We start from the raw sequence: 21,856 nt of genomic DNA on the forward strand, positions 1-21,856 counted from the left end.
GCTGTTCCACAACTATCTCTCTTTCTCTTTTACTCTAGGGCACACTGTGGAGTGACTGATGGCTGCAATGTGAAAAAAAGCTGCCTGGGTGAGGAGTGAAATTTAAACTGCTGCTGTCAGGAGCATTATTTGGCTTTTATTACGACGTGCTGCTCCGGTTGCCTGAGACAAGCCCGTCTCTACGTGAGGCAAACGAGGCAACACCGCCTCACCTCCCTTTTATTAATTCATGTTTGCAATGAGCTCGTACACGATAATTGTTGACAGAAAACCCGCTTTGTGCACTGACAGCCGACACAGAGGTGAGAGATGACAACATGGACAAACACAAAGGATGGGCATCTAATAATATCCCATATGTTGGTTCTAAGCTGCGTGGCGAAGATATATAGAAAAAATAATAATGCGATATTTTGTATCAATTGGTTTAAATTGGCATTCATACAACTTCAAACTATCCTGAAAGCATAATAAAAAAGGAAAAAGAAATCCATTACAGTGTGTCAAGGTCAATATGTCTCTTAAAAATGTCAGATAATTTGACCTTTTATTGACATGCTACATTCCACATTCAGTAGTCGCAGCAGCAGTCGCCGTGTTGGCAAAAAAAAAAATCCCCAGCAAAACAGTAATATTGTGAAATATTATTACAATTTAAAATAACTGTTTTCTATTTTGCTATATTTTAAAATGTAATTCATTCCTGAAATGGCAAAACTGATTTTTCAGCAGCCATTACTTGTCTTCAGTGTCACATGATCCTTCAAAAATCATTGTGATTTGCTGGAAACATTTATTACTATAAATGTTGAAAACAAGTTTTGCTACTTAATATTTTCACGGACACTGTGATACATTACCATTCAAAGGTTAAGGGTTTATATTTATATTGTATTTTTTTTTTATAAATATATATATATATATATGCCAATATATTTGTCAACCAAAACAGGCATAAAGCTCCACAGCAGATTAGCAGTACTATCAAGCATTACCGGGAGGATTTTTTTTTTCTCCCAAGCAATAAACTGATTGTGCTGGAGAATACACAGGCCTCCTGCTGCTCAGTGTAGATGAATGAGACTGAGAGAAATTTAATTCCCCGCTAATTAGCATTCTGCTCAGAGGAGCATGTGGTCTCTCTGTGGGTTACACCCAGGTCAGGTGACAGTGGGCGACTCGGCAGCAGTCGCCGGGTTGGCAGTAGTGAACGCTCTCAGGGGAAAGTAAGTGGCAGAGCCCCTCTTCTGCTCTCCAGTCTGTCCCCTAGAGCTACTGGAGTCTTTCACAAAACAAAGAGCAATGCTGTTATTGGGGAGGTGCTGAGCTCATCTCTTCCACCACAGACAGATAAAAACAGGATTACAGGTAAATACCAAAAGAAGAGGCAGCCTGGAAACACATGGTCTAAAGCCCTTCTCCAAAAGGAACCACAGACCCTCAGAAATAAATGCCACTCAGTGGCGAAGCACGAACGTACGACCCCTGTGTAATTTGCTTTAGAAGTGAGAAATGATTGCCCGTGACTAGACAATAATTAATCTCGCCACTGAGAGAAAAAAAAAAAAAAAGGTTACGGAGCCGCTTCAATTACGAGACGATTCCGCCTTCGCTAACAGACAAGGTTGGATTCAAAGAACACTTGCGATGACAAAAAGGAGAGACAATTCTAGTGTCATCAGAAATAGGCAGCGATGTGGGAAATCAATGGCGAGATCAATCGCGCCTGCCTCCCTCTCTAGAACAGCGGGGGAACAGAGCACTTTACATAAGCACTGATAACCATCAGGGAGGCCAGCTTCAGCTCACTGATTTACTGCGACGGACCCCCGAGACACCTTCAGGAGGCAGAGCGGCTCTCTTTCGCAATCACAGTAACCTTCTCAAGCACATCTTCAAAGACACACAGTCAGGGGGAGAAAGCATCATATATACTCCATTTAAGCAGTAAGGTTCGGGAGGTTGTGCTGTGTGATGAATAAACTCAACAAATGTGTTGTTAGGCGTAGTTAAACATTTACTACGTTTGTACACTAGAGATGCACCGGTCGACCGGCCATAAATCGGAACCGGCCGATTGCCGATCGTGTGTTTGATTAAAAACCGTCCGCTTCCGATTTATGGCCGGTCGACCGGTCAAGTGCATCTGTACAAACCTATATTGCTGCACGTTGTGCCTAAAAACACATTTGTTGAGTTTATTCATCACACCTCCCGAACCTTCCTGCCTAAATGGAGTATATTTGATGCTTTCTCCCCCTGACTGTGTCTTTGAAGATGTGTTTTATTTTGATGTCATTTTAGATGCGTTTCTCTATTCTGAACTTGCACACAAACTGCATTGCAATCATTTTCCAAAATGTCATTTGTGTGGAAATAAACTGGACGTTAACACAGGGCAGAGACGAGACACGCAAAAAGGAAAGGAGAGCACAGATGCACCAGAAGAGAAAATACTGTACCAGGCACAGCAAGCTCATGAAATATAGGCCTAGGTAGAGAAAATATAAATAATGAATTGGGGTGGGGGTTTATATGGCTATCTCTGAAAGAAACTGAGTGTCTGTTTTGATGGCATTTTCTTTTCCTCTTACCTCTGTATAAAGTAGTGTTTATAAGCGCAGCACTGCTTTGTGTACCAAAGAAACAGCCGCTGTTCCATAAGCGCCACCTACTGTCAGAGTGTGAATTTTCATTTTCATCATTACTTTTTATAAACAATTTTTGTTAATCTAGGTAAAAAGAGTAATTGACTTCATAGCGGTTACAATATCACGCATGGATGGATTGCTGTACTGACCAATCAGCATCAAGGGATCACTTATTTAAACATAGTGGAAATCAGATATGGGAAACAATTAGGAGGTCGATGGTAGAGGTTGCAGTAGCAGTCTGTGCTTAGGTGCTTTCATTAGAGAACGAGAAGTAGTAGCTGAAAATGCGCAGGGTGTTTTCAGCCGATCAGTTAATTAGGATTTTTGCTGCTTCATTTTGCGTGAGAAAGGCAGGAAGTGGAAGCTTGATTGCCTTTTATTATCAGTCTAGCAGCTTCAGCACTCCCTCCTTCTTTATTGCAGATTGTACAGATGTGGAGCGTCTCGGCAAAAACATCAATTCCAATAATTACAAGAAAGTGCAAGTGAGAGCACGAGCCATCGCTCATCTGCGCTCACCCGCAGCCGTTTGTACCGTGACGTTCCCCTTGATGACAACATGTGACGGGACTGTTTAAAAGGCGCATGGGAACACGCGCGTCGTTCTTCAAATTGGAGGATGAATGGAGGAGGAGAGCTGCTCTCCAAGTAAAGAGGAATACTGTAATAACTGCAATAAGCAAAAGGGAGGTGTGTAAACATGATAAGAGGGCCCTTAAGAGTTTGTTGTGAAAAATAAAGCTAAAAATGCACACTGTCATCGTAATGTGTGAACGTAACACCTCTGAGCAAAGTGTGCATCTGTCTGAACAGAGAATTACTCACTTAACAGTTCAATTTGGCAGAAGCTCAAATTACACGCCCTAGAAATTAAAGCAGACAAAATACTTGGTTTAATAGCTTTGCATTTGCAAAGAAAAGAAACATCCAAAAATGCAGAAAAATACAATGATGAAATCATAAGCCAATCAAGGTGTTCATGCAATAATAATACAAGGTTTAACAGAAGGAAAACTGATATGAAGACAGTGCGTCGGCCTGTCGATCCACACAGATATTTTACATTCCTTAAGGTCCCTAATGATCACTGATACACAGAAAATTAATTCCAGATCTTTTCCTACACAACAATCCTGCACCAATTTCCTATCATCATCCACAGAGAATGCAACAGTTTCATAATATGCAGAGTGTTCAATATTAAAACAGAGTAGGGATGATATTACATAGATTAAGTTTTTTTTAAAAGAAATTACTACTTTTATTCAGCAAGGACACATCAAAAATGACAGTAAAGTGTTACAAAAAAAAAAAACTATTTTAAATAAATGTTTTTTCTTAACGGTCTATACAGCAAGGAAACCAGAAAGAAGCACCACGGTTTCCATAAAATATTATGCAGCACAACTGTTTACAACATTGATAATAAGAAATGTTTCTTGAGTATCATATTAGAATGATTTCTGAAGGATCACGTGACAATGAAGACTGGAGTAATGGCTAAAAACTAAGCTTTGCCATTACAGGAATAAATAACATTTTCAAATATATTAAAATAGAAATTCACAATTATTATATATATTTATTTAAAAATAAAACAAAAAAGTACAATTGAAAAGAAATTAACTGTATATATGTTTTGCCATTTTACATTTTTTTATATATATTTTTGAAATATATATATAAAAAATATATATTTAAAAAAAAAAACTATTTGTATTTCCTCTAAATAGCAAAAATGTCACTACAAGCTCCTGCACACCCTAAAGATTTATGGGTGCTGGCTGAACTAACCCCTTTACTCGTTTCCACTTATTACTGAGGCTAATACTTCCATTTAAATAAAATCAATATTTCTGTTGACTTAGACTTTAAAGCACTTCTCGTCTAATTTCTCCAGTGAATGTTTATTTTTTTCATGAGGCAGCGCCCTGTGACACGTTTGTGCCGTGTGAAACCCCGGGAGTATAAAATGGTGGGTGTCGAATTAGCCCGTCACCACTCTCAAAACAACCACTGTCGCCACTTACGCTCTTCCATTTTATGAAGAAATATTGGGGTGACTAACTCAAGCACTAAATTTTGAGTAGACACCATCAATTTTATGGCTTTTCAGTATAATAAAAACAGATAGAACTGCTAGCTCACTCTAAAAACACAGAACGACGACTGAAATCATTACAGGCGCTCAAAGAGGTGGATGATTTTAAAATCAATCCATCTGCAACGTGTATTTATTTGCCATTTCAAAAGAGCCTCATCTGCCCAGTCCAATCAAAGCGCCTAAATGCAAATGATGCAAAGAGAGAAGAAAAGAACATACGGGCTGGCACAGAACGATAGCGTGAGAGCTCCAGGGTAACACTTCAATGATAAGAGAGAGAAAATCTTGTTTTGATAAGTGAATTACTGGCCTTCACTACATTTTCCAGCATTCCCGAACCAGTGGGTTCATTAAATGCATTGATATTTCTGTCAACCTCATCCGAGCTGCCGTGCTCAGGATGGAGAAATGCAGTCACCTTTGCAAGGGCTGAATCTCTCAACAGCTCGAGGCAACAGATTTATTACAAATTGATCCATTAGATAGCGCTGCCGTGGTTTATTGTTTACGCCGTTCCTCTCTCCACTGCTTGTCTTCGCCACAATAGCAGCATGTAATAAGGCGGAAAACTACAGGTGCAAACCCATCGTCATGCACCACTCTACGGCAAACCAGAGCGAAGAAGAGTAGAAGGGAAAAAAGAAGTGCTGTCTAACAGACACCAATAAGTGGTCATGCCGTGAAGAGGAAGTGGTCGTGGTGCAAGGGCAAATGAAGGGCAGAGGAGAGGAGAGTCTTAGCGCCGCTCTCTGATGAGTCAGGACTGATTAGAGCACACAAAGACAGCGGACCACCCCCTCCCTTCTCAAGCACATAATTCACACCTTCAGATCCTCACATATTCCCCATTAAAACATCAAACGGAACTCTGCGTTGTGCGGGTGCTGCAGTAAAAACCCGGCCAATATAAATGACTATACAACCTGCTTTATGACCGAGACATGAACAATGTCAGGCTTTTATGTCAGCATCTGATGGTGGCCTCTCTCCTGATTTGAAGATTAATCGAAGACCAGAGAGACTGAGACAAGCATTCAAGCAAATAGAAAGAAAGAAAGAAAGATTCGGGCCTATAATGTTACAGTGATCTCCACCGGACTGATATGACCTGGACATGCAGCTGCACATATATCGTTTTCATCCATTACTGCCTATGGGACCAGTCGATTGTGTATACAGCCTGACTCGATAGTGTAAGGAGGTCGGCCAGAAGCATAACTGATGAATATTGATTCTCTTTACCTTGACGTGTCTGGGTGAAAATATAAACAAAGGGTGAACCTAACATTAAACGCCAACTCTTTCGAACATGTGCTGGCCAAGGTACAGAAAAAAACTTATTTTCAGGGCTTAATAATTTCTGTTGGCTTGGGGTCGGTGTGAGAGCTTGTTGTAAATTCTGCTGAAGACAGTACCATTCAAAAGTTTGTTTGTTTTCGAAAGAAGCGTTTTATGCTCACCAAGACTGCATTTTTTTGATCAAAAATACAGTAAAAACAGCAATATTGTGAAATCTGATTATAATTTAAAATAACGGTTGTCAAGTTTTAATATTTTTACTGCGGTCTTCAGTACATTTCCATCCAAGGATTGCTTCAAAACGGTTAAGACATTTTAGGAAATGCTATTTATTGACAATTTATCAAGTATCGACACAATCTTTTTCCGTTAAACTTTAGCACATACATTGTATATCGAGAAAAAAAGGTATTTATCACAAATAAATATGGTGTCTGATATTTCCTAATTTGATCATATTATTTGTGAAAACTATTTGAGATGTGAAAGGTACAATATAATTTGCGATATGCACAAAATTCTGTATGGAAACGGCATATAATCATTGATCAGCAAACATAGCTCAACCGAACCTGCTTGACGTGTGAGAACAAACCTCTTGCGGAAGCTCAAACATGCTGCGTAACACACGAGTGTGAACCATGCTTGAGCTTCCGTTTACCACAAAAGATGTGTGAGTTGATGAATGTTTATTATATGTGAATAAAAGCCTAAATTCAAAATGTTCTGCCTGTATGTTCTGTTCAATCTTAACTGTTCTGTATGAAAAAAGCGATTGTGTCTGTTCAGAACATTTTGGACTAAACCGCTCAATTCATATTGATTAGTTTTTATTAGTTTTTCTCTTTATGAACTTTTTGAAGCATCAAAGTGGTAGTTGCATAGCAGTCAACAGAGAGACAACAAGCTCTCAGAATTCCTCAAAAGACTTTAATTTGTGTTCCGAAGATGAACAAACGTCTAACAGGTTTGGAACGACATGAGGATGAGTAATTAATGAAAGAATTTTCATTTGTGGGTGAACTATCCCTTTAAGAATAAATATAACAATATCATAATAAAAGAAGAAAAGAATAATAATATTTTTATTTTACAAAAAACTGAAGGGTTACCTGTTAACATTCAGGTAGCCTATATGACTATAAATCATTACAAACAAAGGTCTAAGGATTATTCTAAAATCTTATATTAGTATGATAAAAATCTGTGACAATCATAGCTTAATCAAGATTTCGGTTTAAGTTTGATTAATCATGCAGCCCTACAAAAGAGGTAGTTTAAGAATCAATGTATTTAGCTAGGCGCTCTAGGGTTAAGATGATTCAGGTGCTTTAGTCTTGCTAAACAAGCTGGTTCAATATTTAAAAGCGATGGTTAATGGGCCAGCAGGTTTATAAGGGATGTTACTGAAAGGCACATGTCAAACATAGTGCAAAAGCCTGGGCTCTCCTCCCCCGGCCTGTGCTAATGCATCTGAGAAAATTGTATGGCTTTGCTAATACATCCTCTCCTCTCCACCTCTCTCATTCCTCACACTAATGCACTTACAAATGGACAAACCAGACTGGAAACAGACTCAGAGTGTCAAGGAAAACAGTGGCTGTCTATGTGCATGTGGGGGTGTGTGTATATGCGCTTCCCTCTTGACTGTACTCTGAAAATGGGCATTATCAAATGATAGTACAATATTCCATGAGGCTCTACATAAACAGCTCAAGGGAGCTGCAGGAGCGAAGCAATAAAGCCCCGGTATGCAGAGACTGTTTAAAGCCTGTTGTATGCTTCTGCGTCAACTCCACGCCGTAGCTACGCCGTCACTCCTACGGCGTCGTGGCCGTTTTATGGTTCTGCGTCGGGTTGTGTTGCATCGCGGTGCATTTCACCGCGAGAACGCTAGGGGGGGTGGTATCACAGCCCTTGTGGTCTGCGTCGCCTCGACGCGTAGTTACAATTTTTTGGAGGTGCACGTCGAGCTACGGGGGAGGGGGCGGAGAGGGGTTCGCGTCGACGCAGAAGGGTCTGCGGGGGTGCGCCGTCGATTCGACGCAGAAGCATAAAACAGGCTTTAGTGTGCGCCGTTCACTCTTTGTGGCGTCATTACAGCAGCCAATCTTTTACCTAATCAGCAGTGTGACTCTTCAGTCAGCAGGGACGGACCAATATGGCTCCATTCTCCTGCAAGATGCCATCTTATTTTCCACCCTCTCTACTGACAGCAGTCATGCAGCCAAGTGGTTCACTCTCAAAACAGTTTGTTAATGGCTCCCCACACCCCTTCCTGCTCTCGGTATACGTCATGGAAGCCTATAGTAAGCCTTTGGTACTTTCATTTCCCAACATCTGCTTTGGCTTTGCTTTAAAATCATGAATGTCTCTCCCCCCTCCCCAATTCCACAGAATGACTCCCATAGCACAGTTCTGTCTGATCTGGGAGGACATCTTGGAGCAATCTGGCGAAGGGTCCCATAATTCTTCAGCATGTTACGTTAAGCTGCTCGCTGGCAGGAAGTTCCATCAGCAGCCCTGATGGTGTCTGGTCACAGTTACATGGCGAAATACAGCAACACACTCTGCATTACAAAGGCAAATGTCAAAGCTTGACTGCTTTTGACTCTTGACCTTTTTTATGCCATTATAAACCGCTGATTATAAGCTTTTCATAACTGTGTGAATACTAAAGGAACTGGCCTGTTATCCATCAATACATGGATACATCAATGGATAATGAACAGATAGCTGGTCGTTATTGCAAAGTAAAACCCTGGTGGGGTTATCATACATGGCTACTTACCAAATAAATAAATGTGTGTAATTACAATTAAATATATCAAATAAAATAAATATGTATATTTAATAATCCCACTTGTATATTATTAAAACATCCCTAAAACCACATAAAACAAAGCAGAAACGGCAATATCACAACATTATATTTTTTTAATTAATATTTTAACCATAATCCTAACATTAATAATACCATTAATAATGATAATAATAATAATATTTAAAAAATAATAAATTTGTTTTATTTTCTATGGCTTAATAATATTGTGAATAAAAAAAGTGAAATTAAATTGGGAAAAGAAATGCTGCAGTGTTTTTTTCTCTCTCTAGGTATTAATATACGTTTTAGCGGCTGTTTAAAAGTAATTCCCAAGTGGGATAATTAAATATTTATATTATTTTAGTTTGAATTTTCTCCTCAAGATTGTTAAATTGTCTTTCATCCTGTCTTTGCATTTCCTAGCAGTTCTTTGAGTTTTCATTTTATGGCTTTAACTGGGATAGTGTTCCATAGAGCCGTGTACATAAAAAATACATAACATCTGTGCAATGATCAAATGCATGTTACATTTGCAGAAATTATTAGGCTACAAAAAGTATCTGCATCTACACAGTTTGCAGCACAACCGCAGCATGTCTCACTGCTTGTTTTTCTATCCTCTTAGACTCAACAAGAAAAATGATGTACAATACATTTGCATGACTCTCTCGAAAACTGTCAAGAAACAAGGAAATCAGCCCTGCTCAAGACACAGAGCCTCTCGGTGTCAGAGAGGAAGAAAGGAGGCCTGTCTCGTTTCTGCCAGGCTGCCCTGAGTGTCAGCCTAATATCTTAAAACAACAGATGCAGAAAGCACTGCTGCAGCCAATTACCCGCTTTTGGCATTTGTGCTACACACACACCAGAAAACATCTTTTAAGAAGAATGAAAGAGCTGGATTGTTATGCATGCTGTCAGAGTGTGTGTTGTCAGACTGTTAAATTTAATGAGTACACAGAATTTGAATGGCCCATCAAGAGCTCTTCGGAAGAAGCATGACAGCATTGTCCAGGGTATCAGATCTTTCAAGGAGGAATCATGGATTTCCAACAAACAAGGGTGATTTGCAGTTACGCTGTCTTTGCAAATCAAAGCAGACCTTACAGTTGAACAACAGCGGCAGAAAGAATGACCTACTTGCCTATACAGATGGCAGCCAGTATAGCACATTATAAAGAAAAGAAGAGGTGCGATTTATGACCAGCAAGGTAAGAGTTACATTAACCAGAGGACGCCTCTTTAGACAAATGATGAGATAATCTAGGAACTAACTTTTCCCTCAATGCCTTAAAAGAATGTTCTGGGTTCACTTAAGGTCAGTAGAAAGTAAGGGTGCTCCGATCATCGATTACTGATCACTGGAAGCAGTATTGGCCGATACCGATCACCGAAATAAATAATAGGCCAACTATTCTTAAAGGGGGGGTACAATGGTGTTTCATGTATTCAGAGTTGTTTACAGTGTTAAAGAGATTGATTCTCATGCTAATAATGGCCAAAGTTTGAAAAGTTATTTTGAACGAATTATTTTGAGAATTTCTGTGCTGAAAATCATACTTCCGGGTTGCAACACGTTTCGGCTGTTTTTTTTCTATCGTAGATCTAATGACGTAGACCAGAGTGGAACTCCTTATATGAGCATTGCTCTCGGAAAAGCTCGTTCACGCACACGTCGACCACAGGAGAGAAAGACCGCGCTCATCGACGCGCTACTACCGGAAATCATCATCAGCAGCGCTAAATAGGAATGGTTGATGTCAAGAATGTCTCCAAAAAAGTGTGTTTTGGGATGTGAGGGAAAGTTTACCTTGTTCAGCTTCCCAAAGAACCCAGTGTTACTGGAACAGTGGATGCAGTTTGTATTTCCGACACAGCAAAGGAGTGTGGCAAGTGCGGTTTTGTGTTCTGGTCATTTCAGTGACGAATGTTTTATTAACAAGGCCCAGGTCGTCGCTGGATTTGCAAACCGGTTGCAATTAAAACCTGGCGCGGTCACAGTGATAAAACACCCCATTCATGTAAGTACAACGGTATCCGATTTATTTCTTGTGCTGGAAATCCCCGCTTGACTCTATAGCTCCGCCCACGCCCAGAATCAAGGACCTCGGCTTTTTCCGGATAGAATCGGAAAGCTGTATTTTTATTTTATAAATATGATGAAACTAAAGACTTTTTGGAGATATGAAGGACGCACTATTACTCTATAGGTACTCAAGATTATTAACATGAGATTGACTGAAACTAAGTATTTTACCCCCCCCCCCCCCCCCTTTAACAACAATGTATTTTAAGCATAAAAAAATAAAAGATATAGAGCTTAACAAATATAGTCTTCTTGTGATATAAATAATTACAATAATAAAAATAAAAAAAGACAGAACAGTCTTCAAATGTAAAACATCACTGCATAGTCTTCACTGTATAATTTAAATATAGATTATTCCTACTAAATCTACTAAAGAGCAGTGAGTGATTTTTTCTATGTTTGATTAACATTAATGACACAGACGGCAACATAAATATTAGGCTGATGTCACTAAGACCGAATGCACGGATCCAATAGCTACTGTTTCACATCCGACTTATTTCCCAACTGTTGTTCATGTTCACTTAATACACAACCAACGGTGTTTAAAAAATGTCTCGCGAGTTTTGCGTCATCTGATCGGACTCTCTATACCACCAATCAAATATAAAGCTATTATTGGCCAATAACGATCGGCGACCGTTCAATCGGAGCACCCTTATGCTGCGTTCACACCAAACGCGAATTGAGCGTCTGACTCTGGAGCGAGTGATTTCCATGTTAAGTAAATGTAACGCGTTTACGCGCGTCTGGAGGTCCTGCGGCACGATATACGCGTTTAGCGCGTTGGACGCGATTTCGCCCAATTCGACGAATTGAGCACCTGGCGCGAGTGATTTTATTTGGTGCTTTTTGTGCATTCACGCGTTTGAAGCGAATTCGCGTCTGACGCCCGAGTTGAAAAATGTGAACTTTGGCATCTGTTCGCTCCGCGTTAACCAATCAGGAGCCTGCTTGCTGCTGTCACGTGGTGAAGTGACGTGATAAACGGGTACAGGCCCGCCCGGAGTCACTGATCACATTCAATCATTTTAAAGGATTTAAAACCAGAAATGTGAAGCTTACACATTTATAAAAGCACCTCATTAGAGAGTTTACAACGTTGCGTCATCATGGCCACAAAGTTGTAAAATTAGATAACTACACAAAAAAAGGAATAGAAAGTGATTTCACACTCAAATTAGTATTAATAAGCATATGGTTTATGTAGTATTTTACAATTTCACAGGCCCATTCGCTTCCATTGTAGAGCCTTCGAGTTTTTTGCAGTAATCAACATTATAACAAATACGATTAATTAGACTATTCCTTTAACTGATGATCCTCTTTGCCCCTTCTGAATAAACAAAGACTATAGTTTAAGTCACTGCAGCAGAATCTACCTTATCGTTTGTCTCCATTTCTCCTAGCACCAAATGTCACTGCACTGTCTGTAATACATATCCAAGTCTGTTGCCGAGCCACACGCCGGGTCATTCAACTATCTGACACGAATCAAGGCTCGGATCAAAAGGAACAGTGTGTCAGTGTGATGGAGCATTATGTAAATGCTGCCTCTCCCTGCCTAAATATTGACAAATCAGCTCGGAGAAGCGAGGCAGTGAGAGCACACCAGCATCCACATGGGATCTCCCCTCCAGTCGTCTGACTGACACTTCATAGGAAATGTCTTCCATTTACAACCCATTATTTACAGCTCTCCCCATGATTGCTTCACACTGGCCCTGGCAGCAGCTTCCCCAAATTGCCCTCTTGGGTGGATTCTGAGCACACTCTTGCTCAAAAGATGGATTCACGCCATGCCAAAAACGCTAACCAGATTACTTCTGTTGTCACCGATCCCCAGATTGCTGGCTCTATCCTAAAAGAGTACGAGAATCTAGGGCTGAGCAAGACAGCTTGACTGATGTGGATAATACAGTGAGGTGTCTCATTCAGCTTTAAACTACTAATAAGCGAGAATCACTTCTCCTTCACACCAAGAACGATAACTATATTTACAGTCTAAACAAATGGACGATAAAGTTCTGTTTATTATGAGCGTGCATTGAAGTTATGTTGTCTACCACTGTAAATGCTCAAGCTCTTTGAAAACAAATGGATTCTGATTGACCGTCTATGTTTTTATTGTTCATCAGCTAGAACGATTTGTTCCAACTGATGAACAATAAAAACACAGACGGCGATTAAAGGGGCAGGGACTCATTTTGCTAAATATATGCACTGTATTACATGTTCATTGTATTTTTTACTTAACCTGTTAAGTGATGTCTTCGTTAGTTTATTGTCGTTTAAATGTTTATATTTCACCAACAAACTGGAATAGAAACAATTCTGCTATTAAAAAGTTGATATAAAACTGCCTTATGTGCAATTTAAATGTTAGCAACTCAGTTTTAGCTATATGAGTTTTGATTATCAAATAAGTTTGATTAAATAATTGATTATTAATGTAAATGTTTCGTTTCTGCAGAATTTCCATTTCAGTGAGTGCATTAACTTTATAGTTATAGGTATGAACATGCCTTTAGCATTGTGATTGTTGAGCTATTCATCCAAGGCAACCCTCTATGCTGTTAAAATCCAAGAACTACTCAACATCACCATAAATCTTCTTCACTATTATGGTGAAATATGAAAATGACAGGTGCTGTGTTCGGGGAAACAACATTCAAAACTCAGGATGTGGCTGAATTGAGTGCTGCTTTTGCAATGAGAAGGATTTGCTGGGCTTTAACCTGTTTTCAAAAGCTGAGCAAGCCCTATATGTACAGCAAACACAATAGGCCGTCGCCTTTAGGGGTGAAAAATGAGCACAGCTGTGAGTCAGTGTGACACTGATTTTGTTCAACAGTTTACATAGCTGCTCTGTGATACCCTTGAGAGTACTCTCATGCCCTTTGGCCAGCAGAGAATGATTACTAATAGCTTTCTCCTACACAGTTAAGACTCCCACACACTCTTTTTGTAGCATGACGCTGAAATAACAAGATCATCAGAGAATAGCAAATTGAGAGTTATTCTATCTGCTTGCAAGTCTCTGACAACTGCACGAATACAGCAGCAACAAACCAGAACCTGTGGTCATGTCAGTGTTATACATTCTTCATTAAAAGGCATAATTGTGGGTCTGAGTGTTTTGTTAAATGGGTGGCATCAGATTTTATGCCCGTGTACGACCAAATGCTCATGTGATAATCCCAGCTTGTTTGGTTCTCTTTTACTTTCTCTCAGCCTGCTAGATAAGCACATAACCCAAGGCAGATGGTGCTGGAAATCACTGTTAAGGAGACACCGTAAAGCTAAGCCATTGTGCTTAAGATAAGTCTATTTGTGAGGAGAATGTCCCTTAATGTCAGAATTCTGCTAAATAATTAAATTGCCAACTATGGCTCAATTGCATCTAGTGCAAGATCACAAAGTATCACTCACTACAAACAATAGTTCAGATAACAAGCAGGGCTCAACAATAAGGATTTTTTCCTGATGGCCAGTCGTTCAGATGTTCACTGACCCCACTAAAAAAAAAAAAAGATACATTTTTAGTTTTAGTATTTTTATATCTGCTATAACTACAATATTAAATGTATATATGTATATAATTATTTTTATAATTAAAATATATTATCATTATAATTATTATACGCAATATATTTTATTATATCTAAGTTACTTTTTTTCTACACATATTTGCTCGTATTCCGCTAGAATGTGAATCCATTTCATTCATAAAAACCCTTTTGCAGGACAACAACAAATACACAATGAAAAATGTGCAACACATTCTTACTGATGTCTTTAAGATTACCACAAGTCGTTTTTGCAATTTTGGCAAACCTTTTAACCAGCTAGAATCTCAGTGACAAATCAACATGAACTTTCCACAACAATGCAGAACACACCACAGAAAACCAAACATTTGAGTTTGCATTTGCATAGCATAAAAATGGATGTAAATCCAATTGCAATAGCATTGGCCCAAAAGGGCAAGTGACTGTTCTGTAAACTGGACCGAAACCCTCACACACTGGCCTCGGTCCAGCCATCCTTATTGAGCCCTGACAAGCAGAAAAATGCCATCAATACTAACAAGTGAAAGAGCATAAAATAACAGTTTTACTCATTAATTCATTTTAGCAAAACAGAACAGATCGGCTGAGTGCTGTATGAAGGATTATCTAACGCATTGGAGAAAAATGACCACAACAAAATACACTTCTGCCTCCTCCAATCACAAGCTGTTAAAGGTGCCATTTGGTCTTAGTGCAACACAGTGGCAGGTGGCCGTACAATTCAGCCTGTGTTTACTGCGTGCTGAATGGACAAGAAAACAATGTGGTGATTATGATCTTATTCAGTATATTTCCAATTAAGTGTGACTAGCCAGCTCTATTTCAACATCCTAGAATGTCAAATCTTTATAACTATGGCTATGCTACACTTCACCTAAATCTAATTAGATGCTGGAAACCATCCTAATGAAAACCAGTTGCATCTATAAAAAAACATTTGTCACTTTTCAATGCCAAGCAAACATGAGGGTGTTTAGGTGCGGCTCACAACCTGGGCCTCACATTTGATTCATTGGCTGGTTTATTGATTCCCCATGTGTAAGCTGGATAATTTAATGTTTAAACACCATCCAGCATAATCAGGCTACACGACTTTCAAAGTGAGTATCATCAGTTTTCTCTGTCTGGCTGCTAATTAAGTGTTTATCTGTGTATCTATCAAATCATTTAGTGTTTTTGCAAACATGCAAAATAACAGTCACAATTCACAACACAAAATAGAAATGTAAACAGGTGGTTTACACTGATTGAATCTTCACAGTCAATCTTTTTCATGTTTATTTTTTTATCTATTCAGGTCTTGTCGAACAAACAAACAAACGAAGAACACATTATCATTGTGAAAACTGTTTAGATAGCAAGTTCTAGCAATAAAAACTACAGATACAAATGCCCAGCTGAACCTTGATGACAACAACCATAAAAACAGTGGACTGATCTTTCAAAGCACATCTTTGACAAGCCAGACACAGAGCAAACATGGTGTAGATACTGTCACCTGACCTCTCAGGACACATTTGACAATAAAACTATGTGGTCTGGTAACCAGCTTTGAGTTAGACATCAGAAGACAGGCGAGGCTAATTCGTCTGGGTAACCTCGCAATCTTGCAATGACACTATCTCAGCAGATCAAAATTAGGGTAAGTGCAATTAAAAACTGCACCGTGAACGAGATGCATGCGTGCCTGTGCGCGCACACAAGTTGCCAACAAAGCGTTCGTGACTCGGGTGCAAGACATAAAACAACAAGCCAAACTATCAAGTTCAATCCTGTCAAAACTATCCAATAACCCATCTGACCGTGTCCACTGTCCTTCCGATGACTTAATGTCACGGCGTTATGATTATATCAGCGCGTTAACAAAAAAATATGTATCTTTGTCAAACACTATAATCGTTGGAACATACACACACTGATGATGATAAGGAGGATGATGTTGATAATTATGCTAGCCTGCTAGCTAATGTCTCCTGTATTAATAAAGCATAACACCCCCTCAATGGCAGCTTACAGTGGCTGTGATTAACACAAGGAGCTAATTGCAAGAGCCATAAGCTAATCAGATCATCTTCCGTATGCTCGAGAAGACGAAGGCGGAACTTACCTGAGATCCTTCTCTACAACATCGGATTTTGCGTTTTGGGATGTTGTTGTAACTGAGCAGCGGCGGTTAGCGGATGAGAGTCAAGTGCCGCTTCAAGTGTTTTGGAGTCGTTTTACACCCCTAGCACACCGATATTAATGATATGGCTGTCACTTATCAATATTTATGGTGGTGAGGAGTGTTGGTAACGGGTCAGTGTTGGGACACAGTGTTGTCTTTCTCTTTCTTTCTCTCTCTCTCTCTTTCTCTCTCTCTCTGTTTTCTATAAGAAAGAAACCCCCCCTCGCTTGAAAGCCGCTCTTCCTGCGAGAAGAATAATGTGCGCTTGAAAACGCTCTGCCCACTTTCCAGTGTCGCGCGCTGCGATTGGTTGAACGCGCACAGAGCGTAAGACGCGGACCAATCAGACTGGTTATTTTGTGATTTAAAAACGCGCGTGTGTGTATGTGTGTGCGTGCGAGTAGTTCTGTGTATGACTGCCTAAACATTGCTAGTATTATGGTGGGCAGTTTGAATGACACCAGCAAATAGGTTTTTTTGAATCCGTGTAACAGATATCCTTCCTTCAGTGAATCTGTCGGGAGGTTGCAGGGGCCGTTCATAGAACAGTTTTTTTTTCTATTTAATTTTCCCTTCTTTTTATCATATTTAAACATGTGCTAGACTAGACGTCTTTGAACATCTCGTATTGCTGCTTTTCGGCGTTTCGCGCATGAGCATTTGGCGCTTTCGAACCTTATATAAAATATTATAGTTAACGTTATATATAATATATTAATTATAAAATAGTTAATTTATGAGTCGGCGTCAGATTTGTGTTTACAAATGCTGCAGTAATTTATGTCCTAAATAAAATGTAAAAAAGCATGCCCTAACGCTATTTTATAGTCATTTTACATATTACTGATACCTAGTTTCGGCTCCTCTCTCTCTCTCTCTCTCTCTCTCTCTCTCCTTGTTATGAACAACATTCGTTTGAAGATAACAAGATTCTTCCAAACTGAGTGTGTTCTGCTGGGGACACACTTATTAACGACCAGCTGAAACATTTTAAGACTGCAGCAAATTTTAAACACCAACAACTGTGAACACCGACTGAAAAGCGACTCGGCGCGTTTGGGCATGATCAGTCGTAAGTATCAAATTACATTCATAATCGGCCTTACTGTCGTTGTGTGTCCCCGGAACACCCGTCTCGCTTTAGATTAATAATAATAAATTAATACTTGTTCACTGAGGTGTTCACTATTCATTCAGTTGGACCAACCAAATGCTAATGTTTTGACTACTACACAAGTCGAACCATGACGATTTTGGTTGCCTCATACCGTGCCCTTTGAAGAATTTCTAATCATTTTAAATAACCAGCTAATATTCATTAATATTGATTAAGAATATAGGCACTTTATATTACTATAATAGTCTAGATTGGCAATATGTGGGTGGGTACAATATTTTTTTTATAAATATTTTAAAAAATCTACACTTTTTAAAATTAACTTTTCATATTTTATTTTATGTATTTTATTTATTTATTTTATTAAATGTGCCCTGCTTTGGGGTGGATTTCTGTCACCTGGTGGAAAACAAACACACTTTTAACATGAAAATGACATGCAATTACGACTATAACCAGTAGATGACACCAGGAGCACTCTTTAGCTGATTTGCCAGTTCCACTGCTGTACTGTTAATAGTTCTTTCCGCATGTTTTGCTTTTGGATTTATCATCAAATTAATAGTATAACACATTTTACTGCACTAAAGTATGAAGTTGGCTATAGCGAGTGTAAAGTCACAAAGTTTCATGAAAGGAATTTCATATAAATAAATAAGCCCAGATTTTACAGTGGATAAGAAACCGCCTTTAATTGTTACTTCCTACATCATATTATGTAAACTGCACTTATGACAAAGAACTACACAGATGCAGATATCATAATAATCTATCAATAAAAGCACACATTGTCCTCTGCTGCAGACTGAAGAACACGCTGGATAATGCAGACTACCATGTGACCCTGGACCACAAAACCAGTCACATGGGTACATTTTTTTAGGTTTACCATATGAAAGTTGAATAAATAAGCTTTCCATTGATGTATGGTTTGTTGGGATAGGACAATATTTGGCTGACATACTATTTGAAAATCTGGAATCTGAGGGTGCAAAAAAAATCAAAACATTGAAAAAAATTGCCCATTTATGGGCTGGGTAGAAATTCAGGGAGGCTAAAGCCCTTCTAAAATGGGCATATAGTCACGCATTTGACCCTAAATATAATCTAATTAAAGTAGCCTATTCATAATTGTTTTAAACGATTATTAGTTGGCCCCATGCTCCGATTCTTCACAAATTAAATGCACGTTTTCAGATAGATAAAATGTTGTCTTTTTTTAAGCATAAATCTGTTCATTTGTCTATGAGCATCGTGACCTATACCTATTTCCAGGATTCCCAAGCTAAACACCTGGCTGAGGAGAGACCACATTATTTTTGCAGTGCTCTTTTTAGAATGTTGCTCTCCAGTGTGCTTTATAAGCACATACAGTGTGTGGCTCCCTGCTGTGGAAATGATTGGTTTATAGTGTAGTCTTCCACACTTCATGTTTCTCCCTCTCTGAAATGATGCTTCAGTCAGTCCCAGAGGATTCATTCAGCAGTGGGTCATTGAACATGACCGCTGAGCCCTGAATGCTCTACTTAACCTTCTGCTGTTCTGTCATGGATGTAATCACACAAAAACAACATCATATCATTTTACATTCAACTTAGTTTTTTTTTTCAGTAGACATGTGTATTTTTAGCATGGAGCCTACAATCACTGTGCATTTAACAACATTGGTAATCTATTAATGATGCTCTGGAATAACTGGCACAATCCTGTTTTGCATTTTAATGGGGAAATGAACCGGATACAGATCTTATCTCATTCTCTATTAGGCAGTCATTCAAACTGAACCAGATTGAAACGAGAAAAATATTGATGCACGATAATGGTGTGGATTTTGATTCATCCCAGCGATTTGAATCTTTAGATCTACAGGTTATGTCGGTATAGGTGGCGACTCCCCTGAGCGAGTCATTGAATCAACTGAATTAAAAAAATAAATAGCAAATCGACGTGTGTGTGTGTGTGTGTGTGTGTGTACACAAGTATGCAAAGAGAATAATTATTATTAGCCTATTTATTTTGTCAGCCCATTAAAATATACCCTTTAAGATGGCATAAGTTTGCAGAGCCATTTCCTTAGTATTTGATTCATAGATTCGATTTCAGGGGCTGTGGGTGTTACCACCTGCTATATTAAGTGCAGCATTGTCTAACAAAGAAAAGGAAGCTGGGGAAATGATAAATGGACATGCCGCGGCATCACAGTGCTGGAGAAAAAAAACAGACTGAAGTCTAACTGTTTTGTGTTACGGTGTAATGATCACAGCTGGCTGTTTTCTCCTCTCATTATGATAAAGGTATCAAGAGGCTCGCGCAGAGGTATTGTGAGGGAAACGGATGGCTTGTTATTCTATTGTGACATGACAGGCTGAATGAACAATAAAAATGGGGGGGAAGAGAGAGAATTTTGTCGGAGGGCCTTGATTGGAGGAGAAGGAGCACGCCGTGATTGATTTCAGCAGGAGAGGGCGAGGAAGGAAAGTGGATTCAGGAGGTGTCTGTAATCAGAGAGACAAAGCCAAACGTACAAGTGCGGTTAAGAGACAGGTTTTGTGTAAGGAAAAAAACAGCACATCTCCTCTTCCCTTTGTAATTTGAAATATGCATGCACTTGATACAGAATACCATACCTCCATCATTCCTGCCAGCTCAAGACAGATGGCCTGAATCTCATTTCCACTGCCGTGCTACCTTGTCTTGGCAGCTCATCTGAAACTCTGCTATTAGTAATCCTTTACATACTGTGTGTGTCAAGGTATAATGTACATTACAGGTTTTATGGCTACTTTAATCTGGCAAATTCCCTTTTTTTAAATCAAAGAACTGAGGCACTGAATAAAGGCACGGGTTAGTGTGTTGTGGGAGCTTTGAGGATTGAAATATAATGAGGATCTGGATTACAGGAGACAATAAAGCACAGTGTGATTTGATTGTTATCGAATTGTGGGCGGATTCATGCTCCCAGTGGAACAGTGGAAAAAAAACAGAAGAAAAAATGCATGCAAGTGCACATTGTATATGCAGATGAGAATGATTCATTTAATGGGCTACATCGTAATCACCTAAAATGATAAGCCCTAATAATCACAGTGCATTCAAATCAAGCCATTATGTTACATCTTTCATCATACCTGAGCATTCAGTTTTGTTATTTTCCTTTTTACAAAAATACAGTGTAGTCAAAGCCAAATATTAATTAACTAACCCTGTTGCTGGTGATTTTGTATATTAATATGTACTAAAAGTCAGTGAAAATAAGTTAGTGAATTTTGCTTTGAGTGTGTTCGTAAACAGAAAATACTGAAATAAGCTACTGGTTTAATCACTAAAAAGGTCTGGTAGTAATTGAACTTTGCTTTAAAGGATAGTTACCTCCAAAACAGAGGAGCATTTATGTAAAACAAAAAAAATATTCGTAGAAACCAATAAATGCTGTTTCAGCAGAGTTTTTTTTCGGTAGCACAAGATGCATGGCAGCAAAAAAAAAAAAAAAAGACATTGGCCAAGATTGCGCATTACACTAAAACAACAGCAGAGGGCAGTGTAGAATAACACAATCTCTCTACGCAGCAGTTTCAGTGGTAGAAGAACTATACAAAGAAAAGTTACTTTCTCAAAATATTTGAATTATACATGTATACCGAAAGAGAAAAGTCGCCTCAGGACAAAATCAATCAGTCGTGGAAACAGGAGATGGCAATTCCGAGCTCAAGTGCACAAACCCGTGACTGTCAGCCTGTTCACTCAGCAATACTGATTAGTGATTACACTGGTTTATGAGATACAACCACTGGGTGGCGCTAACGACAGTCGCTCTCTTTCTTGCCTTTAAAAAAAAAAAAGTATCTTTGTGAAAAGTGTTACACTTTACAATAAGGTCCATTAGTTAACATTAGTTAATGTATGAACTAACAATGATCAATGCATTTGTTACTGTAACGTTAGTTAATAAAAATAGGCTACAGCTGTTCATTGTTTGTTCATGTTAGTTCACAGTGCATTAACCAATGTGTACAAATACAACCTTTGATTTTAA

The 21,856-nt window shown here is 39.0% G+C and overlaps 1 protein-coding gene across 3 annotated transcripts in view; it reads right to left on the reverse strand.

The window, feature by feature from the left end:
- The window catches only part of rerea (arginine-glutamic acid dipeptide (RE) repeats a), a 147,477-nt gene extending 130,493 nt beyond the window's left edge, over positions 1–16,984 (reverse strand). For 2 of the 3 annotated variants that reach the window (XM_079589138.1, XM_079589135.1), the window contains exon 1: positions 16,647–16,984. The gene's annotated coding sequence lies outside the window, so the exon portion shown is untranslated. The remainder of the gene's footprint in view (positions 1–16,646) is intronic. The other variant, XM_079589137.1, reaches the window with a different exon arrangement.
- Positions 16,985–21,856: the final 4,872 nt, after the last annotated feature.

This window comes from Phoxinus phoxinus (genome assembly GCF_949152265.1).
Source record: "Phoxinus phoxinus genome assembly, chromosome: 18".
Classification (NCBI taxonomy): Eukaryota; Metazoa; Chordata; class Actinopteri; order Cypriniformes; family Leuciscidae; genus Phoxinus; species Phoxinus phoxinus.